General features: G+C 47.5%; 1 long non-coding RNA gene across 1 annotated transcript; it reads right to left on the bottom strand.

Annotated features, from left to right (window-relative positions):
* Positions 1 to 269: 269 nt before the first annotated feature.
* Positions 270 to 5,378, bottom strand: LOC140603434 (uncharacterized). Its single transcript, XR_012006419.1, has 4 exons — positions 5,266 to 5,378; positions 4,606 to 4,904; positions 528 to 617; positions 270 to 448 (listed from the first exon to the last, which is right to left on the bottom strand). It is a non-coding gene; the product is annotated as an uncharacterized lncRNA (long non-coding RNA).
* Positions 5,379 to 15,718: the final 10,340 nt, after the last annotated feature.

Here is a 15,718-nt window from a genome sequence, read left to right as displayed (position 1 = left end):
TTGCCATTTTTCAGGCTTCTTATCAAAGGGAACTTCCCTTCATTCATGCAAACACAGAGGCAAGCATTTTAAACCTTTGACCAAAAATAAATAAATAAATAATAAATAAATAAATAAATAAATAAATAAATAAATAAATAAATAAATAAACAAACCTTTGACCATGGGGACCCCCCGTTAGATGCAACCCATGGAGACTGAATTGGCCAGTAGCAAAGTGGATAAGACATTATCTCAAGAGATTTATAGAGACACATGGGAGAGACACACACACACACACTCAACTAACAACACACATGATATGACATGCCCCGGGGTGATACACAAGACAGGCAAGCTTCAAATTTGGAGTCTGTCTCTTAGTGCCAGATAGATGAAGCAGGTTGATTCAACCTCCATGAGCCTCAATTTTTTTTCTCTTCAAATGAGCCTGGTGAGTGCTGTGGTCCTATAAGGAAACAATGTGAAATAAGCTCATGAAAGGGTTTTATAAAACCTGAAAGGTGTTTCCCAGGGGTGGAACTTACCATAAGTGTTCATTTTGAGAGCAAGCCATAAGTGCTTGGGACCAAGCAGATGCCTCTCAGCGGGGTGAATGCACTATTGGTGTCACATGCCTGGGAATGAAGCAAGGTGGTATTTGGTCAGACTTCTGACCCAAGGGAAAGTGCTTCCAGTCCTTTAAAAGTAGCCATTATAAAACTAATATTGAGTTTTTAAAAAATCTACTTATGAGCAAAGTCTTCCTTGGAAAGTCTTGAAATTTATGTATATGTTAACTTTTTTAAGAGAGAGCATGTGCTTGAGTTGGGGAAGGGCAGAGGGAGCTGGAGAGGGAGAATCTCAAGCAGGCTCCCAGCTGAGTGCAGAGCCTGATGCGGGGCTCGATCCTAAGACCTGGAGATCATGACCTGAGCCAAGATCAAGAGTCAGATGCTTAACCGACTGAGCCACCCAGGTGCCACCTGAATAGTTTTAAGAGCACATTGAATCAGTTTTCAATAATGTTTGCTGGTCCTCCTTCCCTTTTACCACCCACAGTCGTTTCTTTCAAAATGTCTGTGTTTCCCTTTTGTGCTTTGGTTAGGGACCTTGGATCAGCAGAAGAGGAAGGTAAAACGGGACCCGTCTTCGAACCTGTCTGTGAGTCCAGCAGCTCTGAGACTGTGGCTCAGACATCTGTCCCTGGCAGCCACTGCTTACTGGGTCTGACCTCAGGAGTCAGCTTTTGCTCAGCTTCTTGGGGAACTTTATTGTTTTCAGAATCCCAGCTATAAAGAAGTTAGAGGTTTGGCAGTGGGCACAGACACCTTCCAGCGCATTCGGCTGTTGTGGCCTCATTTAATTAACTGACCGTCTGTGCAGGCTTGATTCTGGAGGTGCAGAAATCAGAGGAGCTTAGGGGAAGAAACGGGATGAGTGAGTCAGGGTGGAGGAATGACAACACCTGTCTCCCTGCTGTGCGTAGATATGATACCCCACACCCCTGCCCTCGATCCCCCAAGAGGACCTATGCTCGGCCTGAAGGAGCTCAGGGAGCGAAATGTGGGCCCTGGCTCTGCCTCCAGTGAGACTCTTGACCATCCATATATCTTCTTGCCTCTTTGGCCTTAGTTTCACAGATATACCCGGAAGGAGCTGGACTCTGATCTATAAAGATTCCTTCAACTCTTCTCTTGAGGACCAGACACTGGAGAGGTTCTTAATCCATGCCAGGTCCTGGGCTCAAGGCTGGGAAACTACCATCATGGAACTCACTTATCAACGGGGAGACAGAAAATGCAGGAGTAGGTGAGCAGAGTGAATGGCCTACTTCCTGGGTGTAGGGTGTGCTCTGAGTGAAACACATGAATGAACAAAGAAACTGGAAAACGCACACCTGACCTTGGTCACCTTCCCCTCCTGACTCCTCCCAGTGAAGCCAGGGGGCCTTGGAGCCAGCTGCTCAGTTCACAGCTGTCAGCTCACTGGACAGGACAGAAGAGGGATGGAGGACAGCTCTGGAGAGGAACAGCTCACATCTTTCACATCCTCAAAAGAATCTGAAATGATGTCACGTTCTTAACAATGCATTCAAAGAAGAATTTGTAGTCAAAAGTGTCAATATTTTGTACATTGAAATAATGAAATTATTGTACACCAAACCATGATATTTTATGTTGGGGGAAAAAAGACAGCCTAACAACTGGTGAGTTAAGCATCAAGGAGTTTGAGAAAGGACAAGACAACTCTCCCCTGCTTCCTCTTAATGAATAACAAATAACTACATATAAGACTAGAAAGTAGTGACTTAGAAAACAAACATGGAACAGGTTGTTATTTGTTTCTTCAAAGTGCTTATAATTAGCATCTTATAATACTGATTGAAAGAAAATAATAGTGGGTAAACATAAATGATAGGAATTGAAATGGGGCATATTGGAGTTGTAAAGCATTAAAGATATAACTGGATTATAAATGCAGTATGTCAATAAATTAGACAAATTGAAAAAATATATATATATGCAATTTCACTTTGATACAAATGCTGCCACAGAACAGAACTCAGTCCCAATGCATCTGTGAGGCTCATGAAATGTAACCTCAGTCCCCAAACCAAGCAAGGACGATATACAAGAAAGAAAGAAACTAGACCACTCCCTTGCACCATAAACAAAGATAAACTCAAAATGGATGAAAGATCTAAATGTGAGACAAGAATCCATCAAAATCCTAGAGGAGAACACAGGCAACACCCTTTTTGAACTTGGCCACAGTAACTTCTTGCAAGATACACCCACGAAGACAAAAGAAACAAAAGCAAAAATGAACTATTGGGACTTCATCAAGATAAGAAGCTTTTGCACAGCAAAGGATACAGTCAACAAAACTCAAAGACAACCTACAGAATGGGAGAAGATATTTGCAAATGACATATCAGATAAAGGGCTAGTATCCAAGATCCTTATATTCCCTTTCACTATATAAAGAACTTCTTAAACTCAACAGCAAAGAAACAAACAATCCAATCATGAAATGGGCAAAAGACATGAACAGAAATCTCACAGAGGAAGACATAGACATGGCCAACACGCACATGAGGAAATGCTCCGCATCACTTGCCATCAGGGAAATACAAATCAAAACCACAATGAGATCCCACCTCACACCAGTGAGAATGGGGAAAATTAACAAGGCAGGAAACCACAAATGGAGAGGATGCGGAGAAAGGGGAACCCTCCTGCACTGTTGGTGGGAATGTGAACTGGTGCAGCCACTCTGGAAAACTGTGTGGAGGTTCCTCAAAGAGTTAAAAATAGACCTGCCCTACGACCCAGCAATTGCACTGCTGGGGATTTACCCCAAAGATACAGATGCAGTAAAGCACCGGGACACCTGCACCCCGATGTTTCTAGCAGCAATGGCCACGATAGCCAAACTGTGGAAGGAGCCTCGGTGTCCATCGAAAGATGAGGATAAAGAAGCTGTGGTTTATGTATACACTGGAATGTTCCTCAGCCATTGGAAATGACAAATACCCACCACTTGCTTTGACAGGGATGGAACTGGAGGGTATTATGCTGAGTGAAATAAGTCAATCGGAGAAGGACAAACATTATATGGTCTCATTCATTTGGGGAATATAAATAATAGTGAAAGGGAATAGAGGGGAAAGGAGAAGAAATGTGTGGGAAATATCAGAAAGGGAGACAGAACATGAAGACTCCTAACTCTGAGAAACGAACTAGGGGTGGTGGAAGGGGAGGAGGGCGGGGGGTGGGGGTGAATGGATGACAGGCACTGAGGGGGGCACTTGACAGGATGAGCACTGGGTGTTATTCTGTATGTTGGCAAATTGAACACCAATAAAAAATAAATTTATTATAAAAAAAAGAAAAAATTCAGGCCAGGCTACTGAACATAGATCTAATAATCCTAAGCGAGATGTTAGCCAATTGAATCTAGACAAGGAAGTGGGGTTGAGAAAAGCTAAGTGATCTGTCCAAGAGCTTTGGGGTCGTAGGTGGCTGAACCAGGACTGGACCCCAGAGCCGGGGGCCTTGATTTCAGCCTCTGTCTCTAGAGACAGGGTCCTACTTGTCTGGTGATTAACAGGACGGGGTTGAGAAGTCTAAACTTTTGCAGATCAAGAAAAATCAGCATATTCTCCATACTTAGATGGGACTTTGAGTGCCTTCGTGGCTTCTGTCATGGGTTGTCCTCCAGGCCCTATGCCACCTGGGGTAGGGTAACCGGCTCACCGCGGTTTGCCTGAGGCTGCTCCTGTTTTAGAACTACAAGTCTCGTAAGTCAATCGGAGAAGGACAAACAGTGTATGTTCTCATTCATTTGGGGAATATAAATAATAGTGAAAGGGAATATAAGGGAAGGGAGAAGAAATGTGTGGGAAATATCAGAAAGGGAGACAGAACATAAAGACTCCTAACTCTGGGAAACAAACTAGGGGTGGTGGAAGGGGAGGAGGGTGGGGGGTGGGGGTGAGTGGGTGACGGGCACTGAGGGGGACACTTGACGGGATGAGCACTGGGTGTTATTCTGTATGTTGGTAAATTGAACACCAATAAAAAATTAATTTATTAAAAAAAAAAGAACTACAAGTCTCACTTGCTGGGTAATCCCCTCAGTCTTGGGCAGATCAGGACCATCTGTCACCCTGGATGCGGGCAACCTGGCGTCCTTTATGTTCCTGATCACTCCCCGCAGCAAAGAGGATGGGGTCAAGCAGAAAACTCAGCTTGCTTAGTGACAGAAGAAGACAGAGACGCAGAGACAATTAGAGGCTAACGGAGCCCTTCCTGGTGCCGGAACTTGATGCAAGCCCCCACAGGCCGTGCCAGTTACCGTGACGATGACTCCCCCAGTCCTGTCTCATCGGCCCCCACTTCGAATGGGAAAAGGAAAAGCTAAATGGACATAAGGCAGAAGGGAAGAAAGTGTGAATGAGTTAATCAATTAATAAAGTAATAACTTCAGTGCTTCCACTAAAGTGACATCCTTGATTAATACGGTGGCACCTGGCCTTACCCCGGCTCACAGAGCCCACTGGAGCTTGAACAAGTCGCCGCAGGTCCCCGCAGCGCGACACAGCCTCCCTCCCCGGGCCCGGCTGTCACCTGAGGCCCTGCCCACAACCTCCCTCTGCTCTCTCCTGAAGCAGGCATGTGGCCTGGCCTGTTGCTGGCTGCAAGTCAACAGAGAACAATTCCTTCTCCTTGGATGGGAGAGAGAGGTGGCCAGGCAGCTCTGGGGAGGCTCCAAGAATACCTGGGACACCTGGCATGAGGACTTCCGCATTGCAGACTAGAGCATTCAGAGCCCTCACAAATACTGGCATTCAGACTGGCATTCAGAGCCCTCACAAATACTATTTCTAGAAGTGCTGGGCTTAGAATTTTCCAAGATCATCAGAATTCCTTGGAAACTCGAGATGGTGTTCTCAGAACACTGCCGGGCACACAGCAGACGTTTAATGGGATTCAGGGCTGTCTGGCTCCAGAGACATTGCTTTCCAAACAAGCTGGTCATTCATCGCTTTCTACTTCGAGATGGTGAGCACCCTCAGAGCAGGGGCCACTGTCTTAGCGTCTCTGTACTCTCTGGGCCCAGCACAGTGCCGGGCACTCAAGGATATTCAGGAAATGCTTCTCTTTCCTTCCCCTCCTGGTGTCACTGGCTGTGCTAGCCTGGAGAGCATCCTCCACACAGTGAGGGTGAGGCAAAAAACCGTCCATGCAATCACGGACCATGCAAGTCCATGCAAGTCCATGCAAGTCCACACTGTTTAGGTGGAGTCGTGGACACTGGCAGCATAGACTTTGAAGCCAAACGGATTTGGATTCAGCCTCATGTTTTCATCTGTGATACGATAGCTACCTAGCTGAGTACTTTTATAGTTACAGATTGTGTTGACTCGAACTGTTAGGCAAATACTCCACAAATGAATCCGATTGTCAAAAGAAGTCTGGACTTCAGTTACTTTTTTATAAACTGCAGGACCTGTCAGAGCTTCTCAGAGTCCACTGGATATTGTAAGACTCCAAGAGTTGCCTATGGGAGCCACATATGCCGAATGCCCTGGGTCGTTTTGTCGAGGGGCGTCTTACAGGGCTAGTGCTCTTGGAACCCACCTTGGGGGAACGCTGACAAAACCATAAAGCAATAGGATTAGTATCCCCTCTCAGAATTGTTTTCATGATCACTACTGTTGCTTTTTTACTTATTTATCTGTTGAAACAATACAGGGGAGCTGGATCTGAGCAAACCCAAGATCATGTTTCAAAATTCGCACACAATTTTCTGAACAGAATCTCATGCTGGATTTGGTCAGGCCCATCTCCTGTGAATTTCGCTAGCTTCAGAACATACCAACTGAAAGTAGACAAATCCCTTCTCTCCTTGCTAATTAGGACGACGGATCCTAGAGAAGGGATCATCCCATGTCACAGTGGAGATGATGCCATTGCTTTTAATTAACCATACAGGGACTTGAAGGATAGTCGTCCAAATGCACGCGTGCTTACTCACACCCCAAACATCCCAAGTCTTCGAGGACTGGTGACAAGGGGAACATCAAGATGCAAACACCGCTTGGCATTTTGAATTGTCTCTTTTTCTAGGAGACGAGGTAAAGAAATGCAGACAGAGAAGAAGTGGCAGATTCACAGCACTGGCCTTTCTCTAAGACTTCTTTGGGGACGTGTGTTCTTATTCCTTAGGTGCTTTCAATCCCAGGTAGTCATGTAAGTGATGGACAATTTTCCATTACTTTCACACACCTTCCTGTACCTGGTGAGCACTGTTGGTCTTTAAGCCTGCTCAACATCTTCAGACTGGGGGCCCACTCCTGGCTCTTATCTGAGGTCTGCTGTTGACTTGCTGGGGCAGTTGTGAAGGTTCCTCCTCTGTTACCTGCTCCCCACCCCCACCCCTGCTTTCTAAGAGGCTGGATCCATTCGGCCATGAGAGACTTTGGGCTTGGCTGGCCCTGACTGCTTTATCCCAATTCAACCAACATTTAATGATCACCCACTAGTTTCTGGGCCTTGATTATATGGAGGAGATCACCTCCGATCTTAAGGACCAAACAGTCTAGTTGGGTAGGGAAACACGGACACGCAAATATAATGCATGTCCTATGTAAGTAACTCAAGAGGGGCTGGAGTCCTGGTGCCAACCACTGGGCTTGCCACCTGCTCAGAGAGCCACCTACGGCTGCCCACTGCCCTCCTTCTCTTCTTCCCTCCTCCCCTCCCACTCCCCTTCTGCCCTTGGCCTTCCCAAGGGTCAGGCCCCCCCATGACTCTATATTTCAGGGTGCAGATGACAGGCTGTGGCTACAGAGGAGAGAAGGTGCCAGTCTACACTATTGCAGGGGCTCAACTTTACTGGGACTGGAGACCATTTATAGCCACATGGAGGCTCAGAGAAGTTAAAGCTTTGTTGTCACTTAGCTAATAAGCAGGAGAGATTGGTTTTGCACCTTGTTGGCTTGTCTCCTCTGTGAGGGATGGTGCTGGTCCTCACCTGGCAGGTACACCCAGCCTCCACAATGGCTCCCCAGTACCCCCTTCTCCTGACCTCTGTTCTCCACGGAGAGAGCATGCCCCAACCCTGAGGACAGCCTGCAGCCAATGACTGGCTGATAAGGAAGGCTAGATGGCCAGCCCCCTGCCTGTCAGAGGTGGGGGAAGCAGCTCTTTGGAGACCCTCCTCAACTGCCACCAGGCTCAGCAGATTCCCCTCCCCTGCTCTGCCTCCCTTACTCCCTTGTGCATCACCCCCTCAATAAGCCAGGTGAACCCCACCCCTTTCTCAGGCTCTGCTTTTAGGAGCCAGACCTGAGATATTTTCCCAAACCCAGACCCCTCCCTGCTGTGTTCAGATTACCACTCAGGTTCTCTGTCCTGCTCTGTGCCCTGAGATGCTGGCCCATGACAGTGAAGTAGGTCATGAGGTGTCCCTGACTCCTGGCCTTCAGGACGTTTGGCCAAGGGCCAGCTGGAAGTGACGGGCAGGGGAGAGAGGGGTCAGGGCATCTGCTCCTCTGCTGCTGCCCTGTCAGGACCCACACCCATCTCTGCCGGGCTTTGAACCAGCTCCCGAGTCTCCCCCACCCCTCTTCTGTAGGGGTGGCCGTGTCTCCACCACCCACTGCTGCTGGCCCCAGGGCTTGGCATCCTTTGTCAGGGTCCCTTCTGTAAAGGATTCCTTTTTTCCAAGTCTCTGCAACATTTCCGGCCAAGGGGGACATCTGTTTCCTGCCAGGCACCTGACTGCTTCAGCTGTTGTCTGACTGGTCGAGTCAGATTGATGGCCATCGGCGGCCCGAGGTGCTGCGTTTTGAAGGATTTGGGTGCTTCCCCAGCAGGGAGAGTGCTGTGATCTATTAGTGATGCCTGTCGGTGTGCAGCAGGAGAGGGTGACATCAGTGCCACAGGCTGGCGGTTGTCCCTGAACTATAGGATGAGCCCCTGAGCTCCCTCCCAGCTCAGGCTTCCAGACCCATTTATGGACAAAGTGATGAGCCTCCCTGACCAGAGCAGCCTAAAGACCATCCCGGCCAACAGGCCAGCAGCTAATTGTCACAGGAGCCCATGGCACTGTGGGGAACAGGGTTCTGCGTGGCTGGTTAGCCCTGACCTTGTGGTTTATGGCCTCAGGTGCTGCTGACAGCGGCGGACCGCCAGGGGGCGGCCTTTCACAGGCTGTTGGTGGGCAGGTGAAAAAAGACCAGGTGGTCCATTCAATGCAAACCCTTCCCGCTGCAGGTAAAGCTAGCGTGATGTCATTGCAGGGGCACCATTGGAGTCAGGAACTTGTCCCCAATTCTTTCCTCTACCCCAATTCTCTCCCATAAATTCATACTTTCATCTAAAATATTTTTTGATTAGCTATTCTGGGCCAAATTTTGTGGTATGATCTGAGGCGGAATAAGACTAACCCTACGAGGGCAGGTGGGAAGCCCTGATCATGTGGATCCATTACCGAATTCCATTTAAATTATGAAGGTGGAGAATGAAGTGGTTACTTTCAGTAGAGGGATGTTTCCTCTATCGAAGGAAGGATGGAAGACCTGAGCTATGTGGAGGAGTCAGTCAGGTTAGGAGCTGGTGGTTTGCTGGCCCAGGCAGTCAGAAGCAGAGCCACCAAGTCCCCAGGGCAGAAAGATGAAGGGTCTGGGAAACGGGCTGGAGAGATTGGTGTCCAGGGGCGGGGAGCAGATCAATGAAGAGGAAGAGGAGAGGGAGGAGGGCGCATGTGGCCAGCAGGGAGTTGACCCAGTGAGTCCAGCCACCATCCCTGCAGCTGGGCGATGATGAGCAGGAGGGAGCTGGGAGCAGAGGGGGAGGGGGAGGCATGGTCCTTGGATCCTCAGGTCCTTGTGCGTGACACAGACACCGCAGCAGGCGTGTGTCCTGGGCTGTGTGAACCTCAATGGGGGTCTGTGTGGGAGCGTGTTTGGTAGACTCCGGCAAGGAGGGCATCTCACTGTGGTCAGCAAGCCAGTGCCAGGGCTGTTGATCTCCTGCATGGCAGCAAGTGCACTCTCCCTGGTGCCCACCCACATTCTCTCAGCCCTGTGGGGCAGGATGCCTTCAATCGGTAAAAAAGTGTGTTTCCCCTGCCCCCATCCACATGCATCCAGCCTTTGACATCCTGTCTCTTTCAAGTGCCTGCATCTCCCCTTCCTTCTCAACCCAACCCTGGCAGTGGCTTCAAAACTCCCCTTTTCCTCAGGACCTTCTAGGCTCCATCTACCCTGAATGCCCAACACCTAACGACTCTATATGCAACTGAAGGCCATTTAGGAGGGATGGCAGGTGCTGGAGCCCCAGGGACGTCCTATCCGGGCTCCCAGGCTCTCCTCTGGGATGTGTTTGCCTTCTTCTTTACCCTCTGATCTTCGATTTGCCCTTCTGATCTCGGTAGACTGACCTTCTCTGAATCCCCGGGACAACCAACCTGCCCTCTTTCGTGTTCCCAGAGCTCCTGTGCTCATATCTGAGGGAACATGCACGTGGCTTAGGGCCTGCTTCTCCCTGGCGTGGTCAGCCCCCTCAGGGCTGGAGGCGTCTTATACCCCACAGGGCCCAGCACAGGGCTCACACTTAGTGGGGCATCAACTAAAGCTCATCCAGATATGAATATGTGAGCCAAGGAATAAATGACTGGACACAAGTCTATGGGGACATGTCTCCCAAAAATGCACATTGGGAGAAGCCCCCTCACCCCCTGCCAAAGTGTGGAATGCTGAGGGACAGGCCTACCACATTCTAGGAAACTCCTCTCAGGCTGCAGAGAATAAGAAATAGATACAAATATCATTTTGTCTTCAGCTCCCTGTTCCTTTATGAGGTGCCCATAGAGAATAACCCCAGATTCCAATTAGCGGCCCAGGGCCCAGGAACTGAAGGGTGGCTCTGCTCCTTCCCATTGTGAGCAACTGAACCAGTAATAAATCCCCAATTAGCAAGAAGGAACATTGATTGAACTTTCTCTTCTTGTCCTCCACTTTTGTTTAGTGCTCCCTGTAAACAGGCTGTGTGGCTGGCGTTCAAGAGGAAAGAAAATTGAATTTAGAGTTATTTTAAGCTTGCCATGATTAATGTCATGCCAGGTAAGCCATGGAAAGGGATATTCAAAAACTAGAAAAATAATTCTACTCTTAAAGCAGCAGAAGTGATCTTCCTGCATGCATATGTACATATCACATGGACCCCGTCTGAGCTCGGGCTGCCATAACAACAGTACCATGGACTGGGCAGCTTACACAGCAAACAGCTGCTTCTCACAGTTCTGGAGTATAGGGAACCCACGGTCAAGGTGGTGGCAGATTTGGTGTGTGATTATGGCTGTCTTCCTGGCTCACAAATGCTGCCTTCTGGTCGTGTGCTCCTGGAGAGAATGCTCTTTCTCTTCTTCATTTTCTTATAAGGGCACTACTCCCAACATGGGGGCCCCACACTCACGGCCTCATTTAAAACAAATTATCTCCCAAAGGTCCCACCTCCTAATACCATCCATCACATAGGGGGATAGGGCTTCGACATATGAATTTTGGATGTGCACAAACGTTCAGCCAAAATAATCCTTTCACAGTAAACAGATATGAAAACATAAAGCTTCCATACAGATGGTAGCCCATGGTCTCTACGCAATCATGTGATGGGTTTGTATGTAACGTGCCCTGTAAAGCATAAATACATGTGGGCATATCCTTTCCTATGGAGCACGGCACATAGACACATTCTGCAGACTCATGACAATAGGCATCATGGTCAAAAGTCAGCTCAACTCTGTGAGCCTAGAAGCCAGGTTAGGATGTTTACCTTCACCAAATCCACCATCCTTGTTTTTAAAATGGTGATGCCAATCCTAGATTTGGTAGGATGTCATGAGATGTTTATACACGAAACACTAGAACAGAAGCTGACACTTACTGCATATATATACACACTAAGATGTGAATACTATAAGGACATATGTTTCCACGTTGCATGTAAGGAATTAAGATCCAGTTACCTTGTGTGTGTGTGTATTTGGTTTAGAATATTATTTTCGTCAGTTTTCCCCCAAATATTCTTATGTTTGTTACTCATCTTGTTACGATTCAAAACCAAGTTTGGGATCTGGAGTTGGATCTGGGTTCACATCATGTCTTTGCAGTTCTGCAAGATCCTTGGCCTTCCTGAGCTTCAGGCTCCTCCTCTGAAAAATGGGAAAAGTAGACTTGCCTTAGAGAGTTCGGGGATGGAACAAGATAACTTGTGAGTTAGTTCATTTATTCTAAAAACATTGCCTTAGTCCTCTTGTCCTCCATGGGTAGAGGATGGAAGGCAAAGTGCAATGGAGTCCCAGCCCCCAGGACAGCCCTCTTCCCCACAGAGGGCAAAGCAGACTTGGGGAAAAAGCCATTCACTCACAGTCCTGCAGGTGCTGGGGTTACCATGAGAGGGGGCCCTAATTTATGCTGAGGCATGGGGATGGATGAAACTCCATGGGATGAGGGCCAGCCTAGCAGCTTCCTTCTTACAGTGGCTCCTTCCTACCAGTTCTTAAAGCCACCTACTCCCTGTGTCCCTTCTCTGTAACACTAGGGAAGATGTTAAGAGTGACCCTGTAAGTAGCAGAAGATTCTCATCTTTGACTACCGTCTCTCCGGCATCCCTGCAATAGCACGTACTGGCCCCTGCAGAGCCTTGCCCTGCAGCCACCTTCAGCCCAGCAGCTAGAACAATTTTCAGAAAATATAAGTCTGATATTGTGTAACTCCTCTGGTTGTACTCCACTGGGACTTCTTAACTCTCTTACAGTGGAAGCTAGCTCTCTTTCCCTCGGGCTGTCCCACTCCCCCCTCTCTCCTGTTGTCTCCTACCCTCTATGCTTGCTTGTTTAGCTCCAGCTATGCTGGCCTCTTGCTTTGTTCCCAGAACAAGCTGGGCTCACTGGTCCTCCGGCAGGTCGCTCTGTCCTCTCTCCTGCTGGGTCCTCCAACCAAAGCACCCTTTCTTCCAATCCCACAGAGCTGGCTTCCTCTCTTCCTTTAAGACTCTCCGAGTGAAATAAGTCAATCGGAGAAGGACAAACATTATATGTTCTCATTCATTTGGGGAATATAAATAATAGTGAAAGGGAATCTAAGGGAAGGGAGAAGAAATGGGTAGGAAATATCAGAAAGGGAGACAGAACACAAAGACTCCTAACTCTGGGAAACGAACTAGGGGTGGTGGAAGGGGAGGAGGGTGGGGGTGGGGGTGAATGGGTGACGGGCACTGATGGGGGCACTGATGAGCACTGGGTGTTATTCTGTATGTTGGCAAATTGAACAACAATAAAAAGTAAATTTATTATTAAAAAAAAGAGACTCTTCCAAGTATAGGGATGCCTAAATGGCTCAGCGGTTGAGTGTCTGCCTTTGGGTCAGGGCGTGGTCCTGGAGGGCTCCCTGCAGGGAGCCTGCTTCTCCCTCTGCCTGCCTTCTCCTTCTGTCTCTGCCTCTCTCTGTGTCTCTCATGAATAAATAAATACAATCTTTAAAAAAATAAAATAAAAAAGACTCTCCGAGTGTAGAGAATGCCTGCTGTAGGTCCTGTTCCCCAGAGGAAGACATTGGTAGGGAGATGACCCTCAGGAGGGTGGCCTGAGCCTGCTCTCGGGAACAACACCTCTACAGCATGAGGGAAGGTCGTTGACAGAATGTGTTTGCAGCAGAGGCCTCGTCGGCCCCAGAGCTGCAGCCAGGATGGTTCTTCCATTTAGAGGCATGGGGCCAAGTCTTTGTACCTGGCACCGGCCAGTCACTGGGTGTGGGCTGCAGCTGGGGAGGGTGTGTGTCTGGGGGGAGGCAGCTCTCTCTGGGTGAGGAGGAACAAATGCTCCATGAGCCTTGTGACAGTGGTTCTGGCCGAGGGCACCACAATCCCAACATGTGTCACCTTCGATTGTGATGATTTATACTCCTCCCAAGAAGGAAGAGGTCCAATGCAATTTTACTTGACAACAAGTGGGTGGTTGATGTCTTTGAGAAATGATGCTATATTGGAGGCTCAGTGTTGATCTCACTTGTTGACAGGGTGGGCTTTTGTGGCTACAGAAGCCAGGGCACCTTTGGTACGTGGAACTCATGCTATCACTTCCATCCCTGCCAACGGTTATCATGGTTATATTGATGGGAAATTCTGGCCACGTGGTCAGTTGATGCCCTGTGATCAGGGGTTCTTCATCTACCAAGACCAAGCTTCACTCCGGTAGCTGTTCACAGATGTTCACATGGACTTGTTCCAGACAGTTGGGTCCACTTTATGATTCTCCTTAGTAGGGTTTGCTGTAAACCTCACATGGCATCTCTTCCTACCATAGATACTTCTATTACCCTTGGGTCTGTCACTTCACAGGGTCCAAGTGGCAGTGCGTTGGCACTAGAGCCTGAACTTTGTTATGATCTAGCTCAGAGCTGGCAGCCTCTGTGTCACATAGCAAATAAACTGGAACAGAATTCCAAAGTGCAAAATATGTACTTCCTATAGAACCCAGTGAGGGCTACCAGACATAGTGCTTCCCTCCTTCTGGGCGGAGGGAGGTGTGAATGCTATAATTTGGCATTTTCTTTGGTGGGAAAAAAGTCCTAGAATACCCCAGACCACTGGATCCTTAAAATATTAATGTTTTTTCTCCCACCCTTTGAATCACATGTTTCTTACAGAGATCTTATTCGACTTTCTTGCTGTATCTTGTGCAGTGAGCAATATGTCACTGATGTGTTAAAGCAATGTGATGATCTGTAATCCATCCAGGCAATGTAGGTCCCTTCAGAATATAATATTTTCAGGAGGAGAAAGTTAATATAGCCCTGGGCAAGATTGCAATCATATCCAGGTGTCCTTCTGAAAGGAGAAAGAAGTGGTTTGAGAGGTCATTCCTTCTAGGGCTGGAAAGAATGGCAAAAAACCAGTGACTACACCATGTGCCTGGAGCCCCATGAGGGAAGGAAAAGGCAACATAGAATAGGAGCAGATATTTGTAAAGCATTCACCTAATAAAGGACTCATATATGGCATGTTAAAAAAAATCAATGAAAACAGATATGGAATCTAGTAGAAACCTGGACAAAAGACTTGAGCAGAGACTTCATAAGTGGACAATAAATACAAGAAAAGATGATCAACATTATAGAATTAAAAATCAGAGACACTGTGAGATAATACAACATACCAATCACAAATGGCTACATTGAAAACGCTGGCAGGGATCCCTGGTGTCTCAGTGGTTTAGTGCCTGCCTTCAGCTCAGGATGTGATCCCGGAACCCCCGGATCTGGTCCCACATCGGGCTTCCTGCATGGTGCCTGCTTCTTCCTTTGCCTGTGTCTCTGCCTCTCTCTTGCTCTCTGTGTCTCTCATGAATAAATAAATAAAAATATTTAAAAAAGAAAAAGAAAAAAAAAACTCTGGCAATGCCAGGGGCTGGTAAAGGTGCAGAGCCAGGGAACTCTCACTCTGTAGGGATGAGCCTGTTCAACCACTTTTTACCCCTGCTCTGAGACTCAGCAATTCCATACTCCTGTATCTTCCTGAAAGGTTTGTGCACATACATTCATCAACTCATACAAACACGCATGTTTAGAGCAGCAATTTCATAATAGCCCAAAACTGGAAACAATCCAAATGTCTGTCTAGAGTAGAGAAAATAAAGAAGGTGGTACTCTCAGTTAGTAAATACGCTAACAATGAGAAGGAATAATTGCAACTATAGACAATACCGTGGATGAATTTCACAAACTTTTCTGAGGGGGAAGAAAAGCCAAATACAAAAGAAATCGTACTCTATAATTCCATTTGAATGAAGTTTAAAAAATAGGCAAAACTCACACATGATGTTTGAAATTAGCCATGTGATCACTCTCAGGAAGTAGGCAGTAATTGGGAGAGGGCATGAAGGCATATTTGGATTCTGCTAAGGATCTATTTCTTTATTTGGTTGTTAGTAACCTAAGTGTGTGTGGTTTGAAAAAAATGTCATTGAGCTGGATCGTGTTCACTTTTTTGCATGTATGTTATACTCTGATAAAATCCACTGTGCAAAAGTGAACTTCACAAAATTATCATGTACTCCCCTGCTCAAAACTTCTCAGCGACTTTGTCTTGCCCTCAAAAGAATATCTGAACCCATTGGCCAATTCTCTTCAGCCCTTCGTCCCACCTGTTTCTAAGGAAGGTGG

The sequence above is a fragment of the Canis lupus genome, chromosome 14, assembly GCF_048164855.1.
Source record: "Canis lupus baileyi chromosome 14, mCanLup2.hap1, whole genome shotgun sequence".
Classification (NCBI taxonomy): domain Eukaryota; kingdom Metazoa; phylum Chordata; class Mammalia; order Carnivora; family Canidae; genus Canis; species Canis lupus.
This window is presented reverse-complemented; position numbering and strand designations above follow the sequence as displayed.